At 37.9% G+C, this 17,597-nt stretch overlaps 1 pseudogene; it reads right to left on the reverse strand.

Moving 5' to 3' along the window:
• Nucleotides 1–4,389: 4,389 nt before the first annotated feature.
• The window catches only part of LOC139739311 (peptidyl-prolyl cis-trans isomerase-like), a 38,118-nt pseudogene continuing 24,910 nt past the window's right edge, over nucleotides 4,390–17,597 (reverse strand).

Raw genomic sequence — 17,597 nt, forward strand, 5'->3', positions numbered from 1 at the left:
TAGCTGACCAAAATATCAACAAAATCTTAGCAAGCTCCAACTCGGTCGACCCTTGCCGAATTTGAGACTCCCATACTGCAGTTCTTCACAAAATACTAGTACACTTACAGAAAGATATCAGTTTTCTTTTGTATAGTATGATTTTGGTGCAGAATATCCTTGGCTACATTTCACTGTAAAAGCTTGTTACCATTGTAATGTAGAATAACATGAAACGAAAATTATTAATGAAATAGGCAGATTTAGAATGACTTGCATTTCATGTGCATCAAAAGTTTCTCCTTGAAATAATTGTGTGTCTGTGTGTGTGTGTGTATACATAAACATGTTGAGAATTCACGTATTCGCTCCACGCAAAAATGAAGAAACAAACTGGAAATGCGTTTTTGGCCAATTAAAAATGAGTTTATTCGACTTGAGTAAACTTTTTATTGGCAAAAAAATGTATTACCAGTTTGTTTCTTCATATATATATATATATATATATATATATATATATATATATGTACATATATATATATATATATATATATATATATATATATATATATATACATATATATAATCATGTGTGTGTATATATGGAGAGATAATATCACCCGACGCCTTTTCTTTTTCGTGGCTCTGAATTCCGTACTAGGATGAAATTTCAGTAAATTTTGATTTAAAAAAAAAAGATAATGAGAATAAGGAAAGGAAAAGGGAGGATCTGGAAGGTTACCCATGGGAAATATAGTGTATTGCTACTGAAATGAAGATTTTTAGGAGTGTATTCTGCATTGGATATTCAGACTTTTGGGATGGTGGAGACAAAGAGATTTAACTGTAATGGGAAGAATGTATCACTAAAAGACAAAATTGCTTTTGCTGTTATGTGTGCGTGTGACGGACAAATTTGATTTGTAAATGATTGTAAATTGTATGCCTTTACCGTTTTTAATGTTCTTTAACATTTATCCTTCAATCTCCTGTCATGCATGGCATCGTCTGAGCACGACTGCACCACAATTAATACCATCTGACTAATTTGTTTGAAAAGTTCATGAAATTGAGCAAACATAAATGAAATTGATCCTTACATTCTCAAGTAGATGGGCGGAGGAGACGAATTTCAATGACAATTGATGATTTTGAAAGCGTTTTCTTTGAAAATGGTTAACAAAAATCGAATTACAACATCAATTCTCAAAATTGAAGTTTGGATTTGCACGTTGTGCGCTTCTCGGGACGAAATTGAATAAAATATCTTTGAAATTGATTTTTATAAGTGGGAAAATGGATGGGAAAACCGATATTAAAGCTACACAGTCAGCAATCCATCTACTCTTATAGCACAAACTTAGCAAAGATTTACAAAGATTCGTAAGTTTTGGGACTTCATCTCCTCATCCCCGGAACATTGTGCCCCTGATGGAAGCCAAAAAGCAGAGAATGGGGCTCATTTGTACAGATGCATATTTTATCATACTACATAATTATACACGTAGCAATAAATGGCTACCTGGTACCAAGTACAACTGTACGATAAAAATCTGTCCATACATATACGTTTTCTAGAAATTAGTTTTAATATGCAAATTGATCCCAATATTGGACCCCCCCCCCCATCCCCCGTCCATCATCCAATTTCTCATGAACCGACTCGAAACTGAAGTCATCACAGCACTTAATATGTGCATTGGCATAAAGACTGGTAGATTCCTTCCAAGGGGTATTAGTGTTCATTATTCTTAAGGCTTGTTCATCTGCAAATTAACAATTCCCAAGGTTTGTTGCCACTCATCCTCCTTTCATTTTCAAATTAAAGGAATCATACAGTTTTGGTTGAGACCTAATTTCAGGTTTCTAACATTTTTTGGTGAGATGAGAAACCTTTTATGAAATATGAAAGAGCATGTAATTCTATGAGGAATTCAGAGTTTATTTGATGAAAATAGGTTTTGAAATGGCTGAGATATCAAAAAAGAGAGACTCTAACAAAGTGTGGGACCCACACTTTATTATGATTGCTTTGTTTTACTTTGTTTTTGGATGTTTCAGTCATTCCAAACCTGATTTTCATCAAATAAACTTGATTTCCTCTTAAAATGGTATGCTCTGTACTATACCATGTGTTTTCTTGGTATCTCGCAAAAAGTTAAAAGCCCAATTCTCATCTCTACCAACACTGACCATCCCTTTAGGATAAACAAACTTTCGAAATAAACATTCGGCATAAAGCCGCAAATGTTTGAATTCAATCTCCATCGAAGCATAGCGACTTTGTATTTCAGAATGAATAATGAACATTACTAGTAATCAACCCATTCTGGATTCACGAACTTAGGGCTCACAAGCATTCACATATGCCCTCACACATGCCCAGACACATGCAAACACACACACACACACACACACACACACACACACACACACACAAACACCTTTTGATGTTTGGCTTTAAAATACATACAATTTGTATGCAATGGAAACACATGTGTTGACTTGTGTTAATTCACAATACCTTAATCGCCAAGTGGTTATCTAAATACAGTATGTGCCATACATTTTTATAACTTTTCTACTTTGCTCCAGATTACTAGGATATGATTACCATTTGCAGATGAAACAAAAACCCAACATAGCTGCTCCAAAATAAGTCTAAAATGTGAGTTACAGCTGTGTAAGTATAATCTACGTCAAGTATTATAACAATAGTTACAATAAAAATATTTTTAGACTTGACCGTCTACAGTTACGGTTTATTGAGGAAAATAGTGATATATCCTTGTAAGTTAGGTTTTATTGCAAAAATTTTATATGGTAGGATGTTTTGTGATATAATTGACCTACACATATGCATCGAATGTGATATCTTGAACATTTTTTAAGTCACTGCTCCCAAAGGTAAATTGGGCCTTTAAGATTCTTTGAATAGGTTTGTGTCAATCACCGCTAAACTATTTTCATATTTAATAAGACACTGGAAGGCAACTTGCTGTGAACTGAAAATAACTTGCATATATCCATACAGTGCAAGATAGGTTTAGTTTACAGGAAGATCCATTCCAGTGTCTTTTGTTAAATTACCTAGTAATTTCGCAGTAATTGACACAGCTATGTCATCAACAGAATCTTGCCTTTAAGATTGTTTGTTTGTTGTTGTTGCTGTTACCGTATGCAAGTAATCTTAAGTAAAATAGCAGAAAGATTATCAGAAAATACATGTATAAGGCCTTCATTAGCCACTTTTGTGATGATCAGTGAGGGTATTATAAGTCAACACAAGTCAACATGAATTTGCACTGCATAAGCCTCAACATGCAAATCATAAATACATTTATAAATAAATAAACATGCCTTATCACATTGGTTGTGAGGAGGAAAATTTGTAAATATTATCAGTCTTTATTCATTACCTTTTGCAAATGAGAGGGACATAACTATTTTTGAGCCAATAGCCTGACACTTTTCAGTGACTACTAGTGATACAAAAATACAAACACACCGTTGACTGCTAGCTCTGAGAGAATAGAAAGAATTTGTACACTGCAGAACTAACACAGAACACACTGAAGACCTAAGATACCCCAAAGGGCACAAGAACATAGTTTTACTACTATGTAGCAAAATGTTAATTGTCATTCATCAGTAAGGAGAGATTAAATACCCCTATGTAATCTGTGTATGTCACTTAGCTTAATGATTGTCAGCCACGAGGGAAAGTGATGATCACCAGATATTAGGTGATGGAGACCTGACGATGTATTCTCAAGCATGATTTATTTTTTGCATATCTGCGCAGTTCTGTGACCATACAAAAAGCATCTTCACAGAAGATGGCCCTTTAAATTGTTGTACATAAACTGAAATTGCAGCTACAGGTGTGATATCAAATTCTGAAAATTAAAGATCAAGATGCACAGGTACATAATCCTCTCACAATAGCAATCTTAAACCCGTCATAATCAACTACAGTTACTCAGCTTACCATGTGTCAGTATAATCCATACACATCTCATGCAACATAATTATGTAATATAACAGAGACAAGTACATACTGTTTTGCCATGACTGTAAGAGAAATGTGCTACAAATTACAAATATTAATTATGGTCTTAAAGACACATATTCTGTTTTTTTTCCACTTCTAATTTAGACAATAAAAAAGACTGCTGCCTGACATGTGAATATTGAATTGAATGAAGTCACTGGTATCAATTGTACTTACATCCCATTGAAATCAGTCATCATGGACATCAAGTTACATATGTTTTTCACTGAGTGATTCTACAGAGATTTCTCTTGACAGTCTCTAGATGCGAACATAATACACATACAATACAAATCACCTTCTCTGACACTTAGGGACCCCTGCTACCAGTCTCTATGGGATAAATGACTGGTGCTGAAAAAGGGCTTTCTACTGCTGACCACAGTTGGCGATGGTGATCTTCTTGGAGGTTTTGCCACTATCACTACCGTATCCCTCCATTTTCTTGACGACATCCATTCCTTCAACCACAGATCCAAACACCACATGCTTTCCCATCCAACCTGACCAAATGAAAATAAGAGGCAAATGAGAATAGACGCATCAAAGAGACCTCCAAGGTGATTTTAGACTTCTGCATTTTAACATCTATAAAATGGGTACAGAGTTCCAGAATTCATTGTGATTAGAATAAGAATGTTTTCAAAACTCTTAACTAATCCAAGGAACAGGATGATGGCATAGCAGCATCAAAAAAAAAAAAAAAGCATGATTGAGTGCTCAAGAAATAGTAATAAAAAAATTATTATTATTATTATTATAAAAAAAAAATACATAAACCGTATATGTGCTCAAGGTCCACAATAAATTCCACAAATCTGCACATGGCACTACTGTAAAAGTAAAAATGTTCACGGTGTTGAAATTTTCGCGCATTTCGCGCAACCAGAAGCTAGCATGAAAATAAAAGCGTGCGAATATTTTTGCATGCCATATACAGTGAAACCCTGTTATAACGAGTTCGGCTATGATGAGGAACCGCTTATAATGAGGTGATCACGTCTGTCCCGTTTTCCTTTGCATGTAAACCTATGGCAGAATGAATCGGTTATAACGAGTTCAGATATAACAAGATTCCGGTTATAACAAGGACATTTTCGGTGCATCATGATAAAGAAAAACATAAGCAATTTGATCGGATACAACGAGGTTCCATTTCTTGACTTGCCGCTTTCAAACAAGCAACGAACGAAACATTGAAAAGCGAATTCCCACTATCCCCGTTTTACATAGTCTGTGAAGAACGTAGTAACACACTGCACAAATGCCCGTTCCGTCTCGATCTCTACATGTACATACTCCATGTACTATCTGAAGCGGGAAGACTCGGAAACAAACATGTTTCAGTCTCGCCGTTATCCTTCTTTACCGCCCATTATCAGTGACGAATAACCGAGTACCGTTCCTTCCATGTTTCTTCTATACCACATAACATAATCATAATCATTCCATTTTCTTTTTTGCGAGGTTCTATTTCTTGACTTGCCGCTTTTCAACACGCGACAAACGGAACATTGAAAGCCAAATTCTCTTTCCCGTTTTGCAGGAGTTCATGTTTTCTTCTAAACCCCGCGATAAGACACAAAAATATCTTCCAATGTCATTGAATGGAATCATTCAATTTTACTTTTCATGAGACACGCGTGCGTGATATTAGGTCAGACCACAGTGCAACGAGAAAAAAAAAAAATATAATGCATTCAAAAACTTTTTAGTAGTGACACTTGTGGCTAATATGGTCAATAATATTGGAATGCGAGAGCAACTCATTATTGTATCTTGTCATTTTTAGTCCAGACTTCCAGTTGTTTTGCTGGCTAGTAAATATTGTGAGTGTATATAATCAAAGCCAAAATAATTAGTGAAATCAAAGCGATCCCGCCAGATGACAGTAGCGTAAAAATACATTGTAGTTGAATAACGCATGTTAATCTACTTGAGTCGGTGTTTAGAAAAAGAAACAAACGCATTTAACAGTTTGAATAGATCTGGGATTGTTCATTACAATGTAACAAAATATGAGTGTGTATGATTAAAGCCGAAATAATTAATGAAATCATCGCGATCCCACCGAAGGACAGTACTGAGTAGCGTAAAAATAGTTGAATAGCACGTTAACCTACTTAAGTTGGTGTTTAGAAAAAGAAACAAACACATAAAACAGTTTGAATAGATTGGGTTTGTTCATTGTCATTTAACACTGCATTTCACAGTGAAGATTTTTCTTTCTTTCAGAATGGTTTATAAGGTAAAGATTTGCGTAAAAAGGATCACAGCCTTCCAAATTCGACACTGTGGCATAGTTTTCAAAAACGGGTGTACGAAATGTGAGGAGATTTTCGGAAGGAAATATAGAACGCATTTTTTTATCCCTTCCGGTGCAACGATCGTACATTGTATAGGATTACAGCCGAAATGATTCATGAAATTATCACATTCCCGCTGGGCACCAACAGCGTAACATATCTCGCAAGTTAGGACAAACAACGCATGTTACTCTATTTGCGCTGGTGTTTAGAAAACCTTAAACACATTCCATACAATCTGATTTTGTTCATTGTCATTTTACCCTCATGTACACTGTCTTTCACAAATGAAAAAAAACATTCTTTCAGAATGGTTCGATACAAGAAGAAGAGATAGGTGTAGAAAGAATCACGAATATGATCCTGCCGAGTAGGACTACTTCTCAAGAACATAATGTGCAACTATATTACGCGAAGAGATTTTTGGAAAAAAAAATAAAGAATTAACGCATTTCAACCCCTTCTTTTTTCCGTCTCTTTTTTTAAAGTATCAAATCACAAATAATTTCCCTTTATTGTCTCAATAATAACAATCCATAGTTGTGTAATAGCAACGTGAAGGATGTTCTTAAAATTGACGGGTATGACGTCGTGCTTATGTTTTTCTTTGTTTTTGATGCGTAGGGTTATAACGAGGTACGGTTATAACGAGGTTATAGCTTTAATGAGATGACTTGTGATTTCCAAACAAAGACAAAAAATAGTTAATCAAACCTGTTATAGCGAGGTGAAGCAAAATCATTTTGGGTAAAGCTTTACTTCACCTGAGCGATCATGTTCGACGACGCTATGGCACGATGCAATGCAAATTGAACACTTTCTACATTGGGGGTACGTTTGTTTGTCTGTGTTAGGTTTGCACAGGCGCACTAATGTGCGTGCTCTAGTTTCTGCTAGGGTGACTAGGCAAGCTTTGGCGCTGCTGGATCAAAGTTGATGACGTAAGAAAAAGGCTTCTACAGATTGGGAAATCAGCGACTTTCCGCATGCATAAGTACGGGTGGAAATCAATGATCTCCATGGAAGAACAAGATCAGTGGTGGAAATGAGCAGCTTGGCAGAGGTCTGCACTCTCTGAGAGCTCCTCTAGTTATCAAAGTGATTAACAGATTGCACACAACTCCCATCGTAACATGGTAGTACCCCTGAACTAGCAGCTTTTTTTGCTACATCAAATTTTGTTATAGCCAAACAACGAAAATAAAGGCATACAGGGGAAACTCAATATAACATGAGGGACGAGACCATGCAGTTTTACTCGTTATAGCCGATATGTCGTTTTATATATATCAATTAGCATAAAAGAGCATAACATACAGTACAACACTAAATGGTACATGTGGGGCCACAGGTCGCCCCCGCAATGTGTGGTACAGAATACTCACCTTTATGTATAAACAGATGTGTGTTTTTTTCGCCGATGAAATATGATTTTAACCCTATTTGTGTCACATACGTCGTAGCCAGACTGCTCAGACACTTTGCAGTGCGCTGACACGAGATTGTTGATGGCCATTTCTGATTATTATAATTGACATTAATGTGTCATGTTATACATCATTTAAAAGCTTACGGTCTAAACTTTCATACACAATAATCCAAGTGAGGGCGCCCTTAATTTTTTTAAGTAGGACGCCCTCTTATGTCACATAATTATCATTGTGGACTTCGTTCTTCATGTTACCACCTCATTTCTTCACACAACATGCTCTTGCATCACAAAAAGGTCTCACAGATATTGTAGAGAATTTATTCAGCTGTCAGAGGATATGAATTTTTTATCAATACAGAAGAAACTCGATATAACGAACACTGCTATAACAAGATATCGGTTACTACGAGGAAATTTTCCCGGTCCCAAATTTCCTTCCACACAAGTCTATGTAAAATGCTACTCTTATAGCGAGATCGGCTATAACGAAATAACTGCTATAACTAGATAAATTTTGTGACTTCCAAACAAAGAAAAACATAGCCAATCAAACCTGTTATAGCGAGGTAAAGCAAAATGTCCGCGGGTAAAGCTTTACTTCGCCTGTGCTATCACCTCCCGAGATTGTACTAAAGCTCGATGCGCCAAAAACTGTCTTGTACACACATATTTTCTTCAGTGCACTCCAGCTAGCACCGCATGTTGTACGTGTATGTGTGTGTGTGCGCGCACACTGATACATGCAGAAAATGTGGTGGGATGGCCATATGTATACATGACATCATCATGACGTTTAGCAGGTGTGAGGCAATCTGATGCTGTGATTGGCTTTCTACGTAGGGAATTCCCCATCTTCACACACACGCAGTCATAATGTACATACAGAATGTGTCACATACACACATAGCATTTCGCAGACCATATATTCCACACACCCATACCATAACCACATACTAATCCACAGACAATCTTGACACAATAGCAAGCTATATAATTTACAGATTCAAACATCTATTAACAAGGAAAAGTAGAAATTACGCGGTGCGTAATATATGTCCCCGCCGGAAGTAGCATTTAGTAGCAAAATGTACAATATAGGTAAAAAGATGAAGGTCAAAGGTCAAAGAAGTCAAAGGTCAAAATTCTATGTAGAAGTTTTGAAGCCCTCACCTAGTGCCATCACATAAAGCAAACGGAATCGAAATCGGGTTAGAAATGGCGAAGGAGTAGCATTTTGTAGCCAATGTACAATATAGGTAAAAAAATCAAGGTCAAAGGTCAAAGAAGTCAAAGGTCAAAATTCTGTGTAGAAGTTTTGAAGCCCTCACCTAGTGCCATCACTTAAAGCAAACGGAATTGAAATCGGGTTACAAATGGCAAAGGAGTAGCATTTTGTAGCAAAATGTACAATATAGGTCAAAAATCAAGGTCAAAGGTCAAAGAAGTCAAAGGTCAAAATTCTGTGTAGAAGTTTTGAAGCCCTCACCTAGTGCCATCACATAAAGCAAACGGAATCAAAATCGGGTTAGAAATGGCGAAGGAGTAGCATTTTGTAGGCAATGTACAATATAGGTCAAAAATCAAGGTCAAAGGTCAAAGAAGTCAAAGGTCAAAATTCTGTGTAGAAGTTTTGAAGCCCTCACCTAGTGCCATCACTTAAAGCAAACGGAATTGAAATCGGGTTACAAATGGCAAAGGAGTAGCATTTTGTAGCAAAATGTACAATATAGGTCAAAAATCAAGGTCAAAGGTCAAAGAAGTCAAAGGTCAAAATTCTGTGTAGAAGTTTTGAAGCCCTCACCTAGTGCCATCACATAAAGCAAACGGAATCAAAATCGGGTTAGAAATGGCGAAGGAGTAGCATTTTGTAGGCAATGTACAATATAGGTCAAAAATCAAGGTCAAAGGTCAAAGAAGTAAAAGGTCAAAATTCTGTGTAGAAGTTTTGAAGCCCTCACCTAGTGCCATCACATAAAGCAAACAGAATCAAAATCGGGTTAGAAATGGCGAAGGAGTAGCATTTTGTAGGCAATGTACAATATAGGTCAAAAATCAAGGTCAAAGGTCAAAGAAGTCAAAGGTCAAAATTCTGTGTAGAAGTTTTGAAGCCCTCACCTAGTGCCATCATATAAAGCAAACGGAATCAAAATCGGGTTAGAAATGGCGAAGGAGTAGCATTTTGAAGCAAAATGTACAATATAGGTCAAAGGTCAAGGTCAAAGGTCACAATTGAAATTCTGTATAGAAGTTTCAAAGCTCCCATGTAGTGCTATCATATAAAGCAAACAGAATCGAAATCGGGTTAGAAATGGCGAAGGAGTAGCATTTTGAACATTTTGATCACACACGGACGCACACACGGACGGACACACGGACGGACGGACGGACACACGGACGGACGCACGGACGCACGGACGGACACACACACGTACGGAGCCCGTTTCATAGTCCCCTGCTCGAACTCGTTCGGCGGGGACAATAAGAAACACATTCTTGATATTGGATTTCATTGGTGAAAAACATCTTCTTACCCATAAAGGTGAGTAATTCCCTCACACACATTATCAAGTAATCAGTATTGATTGAAAGATGATGGGTAGTCCCACATGTGCAAATTAATGTCTTTTGTTATGCTTTCTTTTATGCCTACTGATATAACGAGATATGGGCTATAACGAGGAAAATGACTCGGTCTCGACCATCTCATTATATCGAGTTTCCACCGTAGCATCAGTGCTTTTCATTTTATGAACAAAAGTCTGTGGCAATTACACCCTAGATTTCACACAGTTTGTGTTATTTCTGATTTTGTGAATGATGTTGGCCTGAAAATAGATAAAGCGTGTTTGTATCTTGTCAAGCTGAAAATACAAAGTGAATTGTGCTTATCATTTTAAGTTTAGATTAATCTTGTCCTATGATATTGCCATAATGATGAGATAATCTAAGGATAAAAATTGTTACCCCTGGTATTGAAAATATTCAGACTTCGCAGTGTCCATTCCAGTTGATCATATGCTAGTCTATGACTTTCTGCTCTCTCCTCATTGAAAGAGAATTAACTATCACAGCAGTCATTTCCTTTATGATAAACCTGCATTGAACTGAAGTTTTGCATAGTGATGGTTTCCTATGTAATAATAATAAATAGTCAAACATACCCCAACATCAAGACTTACAGCTTCAGACGGCCAGCAGGAGGCTACTGTAACCCTATTGCTCCTTACACCTGCCCTGCTGGCCCCGGCTAACTAGAGATACCTTGCACTGCTGTTAGTGCTGAGTAAACAGTAACAACTGCTGCACTGAATGTGCAGTGTTCATCTATTCTACAGATCATTCAGAGACTCCAACTCTCCCGTTTTCGACGGGAGATCTCCCGCCGAAAGCCCATTTTTGCAAAATCTCCCGTTCTCCCGTTTGAGATTTGATTTCTCCCGCCCTGGCTCTGTGTCTCCCGGTGGATAGGATTTCTTACTTATTGCTATCGTATGTCGAAAAAATAAGCCTTAGATAGCACCAGAGAACATCTAGAACCCTAGGAACTTCGCGCTTCTCACACATCAACTTGGAGTCTCCCGTTTGCTAGGGGTTTCGGGCGGGAGAATCTCCAGATCAGAAGGTGCTTGGGGTTGGAGTCTCTGATCATTTATGAGGCCGATATTACTGGAACTATATGCCTTCACAGAATTCAAAGATGTTAAAATCCCTATCCTGGGTGTTTTTACTTCATATTTTACTATTTTGACTTGGATAAAATAGATGAAAATTGACCCATGTGTACGATGTTTTCATTGCACATGGCGATCTCTATTACAGTCCCACATATACAGATTCGTGAAAGTTCTCCACACAAGAAACCTATAGCAAAACTGTACACGATACATTGCAGTCTGAATGCAAGTGAACATGGGCGGGGCCACCACAATTTCTTGGACTTTGAGAAGGCTTTCCTGATTGGTTAAAGGTGGGGACGCTTTTTTCACACTGGATATCGTTTCCTTACACTGTTAACCAATCACAAATGAGTTTATAGAGTGGTAGTGTCATAGCTTTTGAAGTAATCTGTCAATCAAAATAGGGCCGATCAAATAGGCCGAAGCATTTATATGGCAGGCTTTGGGCCGATCAGATCGGCCCGTGACACAGACAGGGTTAAAGAATGTTCAAGTTGTAAAAATAATGTATAGCTTGCGTGCGATTGTGTCACAATCATGTGCAAATTGATACATGTACATGTATGGGGTTCTGGCAAGTGTTTGTTGTGTGTGGAAGACTAATTTAAAGACGTTTGCATATAATTAGTAATGCTACTATAAGTGACACATTTTGCATAATTTGTTCACATTATGGAAGTGAGTGTAAAGATTGGGAATTCTCCAGTAGAGAGCTAATCACAGCATCAGATTGCCTCACACCTACTGCATCATGATGATGTATGTATGCCTAATGCTACAGCCACACATGGCCAGGCTACAAAACGGATTTGATCCGTTGCAGCGCTAGGCAGAGTGCACTGTAAAATGTACAACACAATTTTGCATCCCATCAAGCAGTAGAATCTTAACAGCACTGCCTTCAAACCTGATAGCACAGGTGAAGTAAAGCTTTAATTACCAAGACATTTTGCTTTACCTTGCTATAACAGGTTTAGTAATCATATTTTCCTTTGTTTAGGAATAACAAACTCTTTCTCCTTATTGCATTAATCTCCTAACAGCCAACCACACTATAAGAGTAGTGTTCTTTGTCGACTTGTGTGGAAGGAAAACTTGGACCACGGAAGTTTCCTTTTAGTAACCGATATCTCATTACAGCAGAGTTTGCTATATCAAGTTTACCCTGTCTTTTGATAATTTTGGAACCTGAAATTTGATTTTGTTGTAATGAAATTTAATTAGGACTGTGTTCATTATAATGGGAGAGCACTGTAATTCAGAGGAACAAAATTGATCTTACCATGTGGTCTTCGCTGTGCAGATGAAGAACTGGGAGCCATTAGTGTTGGGACCAGCATTGGCCATGGACAGGGTTCCTGAAAAGAAGCATTAAGTTGAGAAGTGACATCAATAATGGCCATTAACACTGTCCACAAAAAAAGGAAAGAAACCTAGATCCTTAATTCATAACCTTAGTGGGGACAGAATTTCTTCCACCTGCTGGACTGTGCCTGTGGGAGAGCCACAGTGTATGCCATATACTTTGTGGTGGCTTGAACTTGAAAAATGTTGCTTCCAATATCAAAAGTGTACAGCAAATCATCTCAAAGGCTGGAAATCAATTACTTTTAACCCCCGAACAGATAACGCTCATTATTACTCATCCCTTCACCGCAGTTCTTCATCAGGAATTCAACCAATCCCAAACTTGTCATACAAGTGCCAAATCGCAAAATATTACACTGCTACTGCACCAATGCAGTATACAGACTGTCACTGCAACAGGAGCGAACACAGAAGTTGAATGTTCATGGTGCAATTCAAACATTCCTTGTTCTCCCACAGAGTTTACTCAAGACATAATGGTAAGATATATTCCACTTTCACGTGGCGGAGGGGACTGATTGTTTGCAATTTTATTCTCAGGGTGCTACATAACTTTATTTTACCATTTGCAGATTTTCAATTTTGCTGCAAAACACTTGCCCGAACATTAAATTTACTTGCCCAAAAAGAAAGTCCAAAATATAAAGAAATTAGAATTAGAAAAGCACTCCGAGAGCGCAGACCTCCGCCAAGTATGCAGCTCATTTCCACCACTGATCTTGTTCTTCCATAGAGATATCAGTGATTTCCACCCATACGTACTTATAGTATTGTGTGCTGAAAGTTGCCAGATTTCCCAATATAGAAGCCTTTGTTACGTCATAAACCCTCAGCTGCATGGCGCGCCTCCCCCTAGCAGAAACTAGAGCACACACTTTAGTGCGCGCATGCAAACCTCAATACGCGCAGCCTGAACTCCCAAGTTCATTGACCCCACCTGCCAAAATGTCAAAAATCCTTCATAAATTCCCCCAAAATTCTCGTATCGCTACCAAAAGTTAATCGTTTGTTACTTGTGTCATTCTCAACCTTTCCTGCAAGTTTCATCCAAATCTGTTAACTACTTTTTGAGTTATTTTGCACACTGATAAACTAACTAACTAACAAACCAACGGTAACGAAAACATAACGTCCTCCCTTGGCGGAGGTAATGACAAAGAAAATCATGTGTTAGTTAAGGGCTTAAAAAACAGCACACATTGATTCGCATGCTTAAACACAATGGAGTAACAAACTTGGTGTGATCAAGTGTTACCGTTGCATTGTATTTGGGCTTCTTCACGTAGTGTTGGAAAGTTGCTGAAATGAATATAAAGTGTGTTGCATCACTAAACAGTCATTATCTTTGGGCTTCTGCCTGTTTGACTTTGTGGGATTGTTGAGGGAATAAGTGAAGAAAAGGTGGCTTCAAGAATTTTGGGCAAGCATTTATCATTGTTCAAAAACACTTGCCCGAATTTGATTTTCACTTGCCCCTGCCAATCAGGCAAGTGCTTATGTAGCACCCTGATTCTTATTCTATGCAATAAACTAGCTTGAGCATAAGCAGAAAAGATGGGACCAATCAGGCGACAAGAACAACTTTTGACTCTCGACAGCCAGACCTTTGCATACAAACAATGCTCTTGTGATCAAATCTTAACCCTATCTTAACTGACACCCCCCGGGACATTTCGCACCATGATTCTGCAATCAACTGTTGCATTTTCAGACATACAAAATAAGAAAAAAAAAAGTGGCTATCTGACAGAATAGTACCATCCTTGGACACTCTTAGGGCATAACTAACGCATACCAGGACCAGTGTGCTTCAGGCTGAAGTTCTCATCAGCAAACTTCTCGCCATAGATGCTCTTTCCACCAGTTCCGTTACCACGGGTGAAATCGCCTCCCTGGCACATGAAGCCTGGAATGATACGGTGGAAGGAGGAATCCTTGAAGCCAAAGCCCTTCTCACCAGTGCAGAGTGCACGGAAGTTTTCTGCAAAATACAGTGTAAAAAGCATGGTGAAGAGTCCATAATGAATGTTCAAATTATCACAGGCAGCAAGGATAGATAAACCTATAACTATTAATGATATACCCGGTACACAGCTCAACTACATGATGAAAGTGACATATCGACTAAATAGAAGTACAGAGCTCTGTATCTACACACATGCACAGAAACAAACATTATTTTGAATAGGTGTGGATGCTGTTCAGTATGGTTCCCAATACACCAACATATCTAAGCTTTAAAACATGGTCTCTGGATTGCCAGGTTAACATTTTGTCTAGACAGTGACTGACAAAAGGAAATGGAAAATATTATCTTACCAATGACACTTGTTATTTCTTGTGCTCAAAATGATAGAATATGACTCGAGGTGATATATGTGGGATAAAGATTTCCACATCTATACATTATGTTAAGGGGTATAATTCAGATGACTGCACACTGTGTGTATCTAGAATTGCTGCAAAAGACCCGACATGATCAGGATGACACTGCCTACCTGCTGTCTTAGGCACGACATCAGGCCGCAACTGCGAAGGCAAAAAGAGAGAAACTTACTGGTTAGCATTGTGTTTTCTGAAAGAGACGCTGTAATGAGAGCAGATAAAATGAGGAAAGTTCAATGCCTGCCAATACATGTAGTCAAACTTGTCTTTAGCAGCCACTAAGTTTGGTGATAGTCCATTATGTTGTTTTAAGCAAGGGTTTTAAGGGGGTTTAACCCCCCCGACTCCAAAGGGGTCTCCAAAAGATCCAACTTCATTCATCCATCGCAAGAGCAGGGTGCCAACTTGATGAAGTTGTCCTCCAAACCACCCACACAAGAAAACAGGCAAATGAAGCCGACACCTCATGGTTCACCCCATCAGTGACTAGCAATGGTCAGCAAACAGAAACAACCAGGCACATTGTGCCATACGCTAGGAGTTGTACATTGTATACGATACATGTAGGCAATGCACAAAAAATGTTGGATAACCTGTCTATAGTGACAACCTTTCTAGGTGTATAATGGCTATTTTTTTCATCTCTCTGGGATGGCCACTATAGACAGGTTTGACTGTACATTCCCCTTGACCAGCATCAAATCTTGTCTAGACAAAAGTTTTGTCAGAAGAATGGAACATTTGGGCCATTATTAAGGTAGGGTCTTGGATTATGTAAGTATGGCTTGATGCTAACTTTTTTTTTCCTGGTAGCCAGTTCAGGCACCTAAAATCTTTAAATCTGAAATTTGGGGGGCTGAAGTAAATGCAACGATCCATTTAAGAACATTTCTGACCATGAATAATACTGAAATCCGTTTCATCACATAACAGCTAGAGAACAGATGAAAGTAAAACAAATGCATTTGGTTTAGCAATTTCACAAACAGTAACATAGAATGGGTTCCAGATGGCGACTGGTACTGTATGCCTCCGCCATAATGCATTATTCCTCCTGCTTTCTAAAAGTGGTTACCCGGTAGTCAAGTGCTCTTTCATAACAATGCTCGCTGAATTTTCGTGGAATTTTCTTTACGGTATACGCCATATATTCCGCAAGTCTAAATTTTCGCAAATCGGGAATTCCCGACAGTTTCATGAGTGGTTAAATTCACGATCTTGGAGTCCTGTACTGAACGGAGAAATGTAAACGCAATCAGAGTCAGAACTTTTGCATGTCTTTACTTTCATGAATAGCACCTGACTCGCGAAATTTGCGAAAATAAAAACCTCGCAAAGTATTCGGCGTATACAGTATATTGTTGTTCACCCATACGTCATAACCTCTAGTAGTCTCCTCATCCAGCGGTTCCAACATCAAAACTTTAAAATTTCATAACTTTTGCATCGATTGTCCAATTTTCCTCAAACTTTCACGGACAATGTGTTCTACGAATGTTACTGCTTTCACTTGATTCACATTGCTCTTCGAGTTTGGGTTCCCTAAGTTCAGGCTGCTTAGTAACAAAAACTGTATCCTTTCCTCATATGAAATAAGATGATTAATGCCTTCTAAACAAAAAAAGGGCCTCATTTCCCTTTAAGCGACATACATAGCTTTGTTACCAAGCAACCATGGAAGACTACCACCACCAAACTAATTATGCTCATGCAATAGAGTCGAGACAGGTAAAATCGGCAAAGAGGAAATGTGCTCAGCATTCTGCACAATCAGAAAGGTGATCATATTAAAGGGTCACCTCAAATCCTGTAAAATGTATGCTTGTTCACAAAAACATGAAATCAATAAGTGGCTATGTGTAAAAAAATTCAGTACATTTTTGTACATACAATAGACTCCTATTAATATATAACAAAGTCCTTTGGATCTTTTATTTACATCAATATTTTGTTGATACAAATAAACAATACAAAAACTAGAAATGTCGCTATGGCGACTGGTATGCCTCCGCCATAATGCATGGTTCTCCGAATAGGTCTATAGCACAATGTCTTGACAATGTGTGATAACAGCTTCACATAACTGGCAAAATATTCAAATAACAGGTTTGTCACAAATACATTAGTGTTCACTATCCTTGAACAAGGTTTATTTGGATGAATGGCTATACTGTCTAAGAGTGCAGGTATTTGGGGATTTGAGGATTTTTGCACCCAAATTTTGACCCTTTTACATTGTATAAGTTTAAAGAAGAAGTGAAATTCAGCACTTTCACTTGACATTTGACATTTTGACATTTGACCTTTAGGCGAGAAACTTCCAAGAGAATCTGTATTGGGTAATATATGCATACACTAAGTTTCAAGACAAAATCCTGCAGGCACTGCATAGATAA

This window comes from Diadema antillarum, unplaced genomic scaffold (genome assembly GCF_040938485.1).
Source record: "Diadema antillarum isolate AM-2024a unplaced genomic scaffold, OU_Dant_1.0 scf00000029, whole genome shotgun sequence".
NCBI lineage: Eukaryota > Metazoa > Echinodermata > Echinoidea > Diadematoida > Diadematidae > Diadema > Diadema antillarum.